The sequence below is a fragment of the Scyliorhinus canicula genome, chromosome 11 (genome assembly GCF_902713615.1).
Source record: "Scyliorhinus canicula chromosome 11, sScyCan1.1, whole genome shotgun sequence".
NCBI lineage: Eukaryota > Metazoa > Chordata > Chondrichthyes > Carcharhiniformes > Scyliorhinidae > Scyliorhinus > Scyliorhinus canicula.
In genome coordinates, this window is record NC_052156.1 from 122,785,515 (window position 1) to 122,787,618 (window position 2,104).

General features: G+C 46.1%; 1 non-coding gene across 1 annotated transcript; it reads left to right on the forward strand.

Annotated features, from left to right (window-relative positions):
* The first annotated feature begins 1,625 nt into the window (after nucleotides 1-1,625).
* Nucleotides 1,626-1,699, forward strand: trnai-aau. The gene has a single exon. It is a non-coding gene; the product is annotated as a tRNA-Ile (tRNA).
* Nucleotides 1,700-2,104: the final 405 nt, after the last annotated feature.

Below are 2,104 nucleotides of genomic sequence, written 5' to 3' on the forward strand. Positions count from 1 at the left end.
CAATTTTTACTTTGAACAAAATTAAGATGGCAGTTAATTTATATGCACAACTTCAGATACATTTGAGAAGGAGCCATTCAATGTTTGTAACAAACTATTTCAATCTGTCTCTTGATTTTTCTTTTCGTCTACGGATCACCACTTGAAATCTTTGGTCAGCACTTTATCACGTAACTTTGAAGGAAATTATTGACACAGTACCAAAAATATTTTGCTTAGTAAATAAGAACAAGGATGCTTCCCAGGAAAGTAAATACCTCAGAAACCTCGACACAGTCATTTCCCATGATAATCTTCTATCTTCAATTGTGACCTATGCATTCAAACATTGAGCATTCAGACTTTGTTTGAGCTACAGATCTGCTTGGCTTCCATTGTTAAGCTTTCATTTCTGATAACAGGGTGAAGTAAATGCCACAAAGACGACAAGGAAGAAGCAGGAAATAAGAAATACTTGAGCGGGTGGAGAAAGTTTAAGCACGCAAACAAAATACCGTGCCTGGGCACGGGGCCTCCAAATGCAATGCCCCCCCCCCCCCCCCCTCAAAAAATGCAGGCTCTCAGACGCACATTGCAATCCTACCCAAATTTGAAAAATGTCCATCACTATTCTCAGCCAAACACTGACGAAAGGGAGGGATTTACTTGATTACCCTGCAGTAACTGGCACTGTATTTGCGCTGTGGAGACATCCAAATGATTGGAGCTGCGTTATCCATGCTGCATGTGGCCAAGCATCTACTCATTGAGTATGGAATCAGGGGGAAAGCCAGCTCACTGGGAGGACAGCAGCGGTTGCTGCCCAGTGTTACATAGGTACATAGGTATTAGGAGCAGAAGCAAGTAATTGAGCCCTTCGAGCCTGCTCCGCCATTCAATCAGATCATGGCTGATCTCTTTGTGGTCTCGAATCCACCTCCCCACCTGTTCTCTAAATCTCTTTTTCCCGTTTTTAAAATAAAAATATAACTATCTCCTTCTTTAAACCATTTAATGATTCAGACTCCAGCCGTGCAGCGAGTTCCACAAATTCACCATCCTCTGCGAGAAGTAGTTCCCCCTTATCTCAGTTTTACCTCTACTGCCTCTCAACCTATATCTGTGACCTCTTGTTCTAGATTGCCCCAAAAAGGGAGATATTTGGTCGACATTTGCTTTATCAATCTATCTCAGTATTTTATATACCCTCAATCAGATCTCCTCCCATTCTTTTAAACTTCAGCGAGTATAAGCCCAAACTGCGTTTGGTAGTTTGAATCTGAGAAAGCCGAGAGTTCCCGCCACTTGGGCGGGGTTGGAATTGGAGATGCACACCTGTAAACACCAGCTCCTGGTGGCAGAAGCCAAGACTGCAAGCATTTCCACCAATTCTCTTCCCACACCTAGTGGTGTACTAAGGCAGACTTTCATCTGTTTCCATAGCTAGTTATTCCTGGAACATGTTGCTCGTCTGTTACCAGGGGCTTTGAGTTTGCAGGGCCCACTCCACATCAAGCATGGCCGACCAGGAGTCTCTCCCGCTCTTAGCGCCAGCCATTGGAGTGTTGGGACGATTTTCAGGTTGACATGCAATCTGGCTGCGTTATGAACGCACCTTCCTTGGCCATCAAGTCCCGGGGTGTGGCGGCCGGTTAGCTCAATTGGTTAGAGCGTGGTGCTAATAACGCCAAGGTCGCGGGTTCGATTCTCGTGCGGGCCTTTAGCCTTCATTTTGGGCAGCACGGTTGCCTAGTGGTTAGCACGGCTGCCTCACGGCGCCGAGCTCCCAGGTTTGAATCCCGGCTCTGGGTCACTGTCCGTGTGGAGTTTGCACATTCTCCCCGTGTCTGCGTGGGTTTCGCCACCACAACCCCAGAAAATGTGCAGAGTAGGTGGATTGGCTTTGCTAAATTGCCACTTAATCGGAAAAAATAATCGGGTAATCTAAATTTATTTTTAAAAAAGACCTGGGGTGGGATTCGAACCAAGAGATTCTGGCTCAGGAAGGGGCACTACCCACTGCGCCACAAAACCTCCTATTGCAGCCATTTAACCCCCTCTAATTCACCCCCTTCCTTCACCCCCACTCCATCTTTTCACTCCTGAAAAAACCTCCTTCACACCT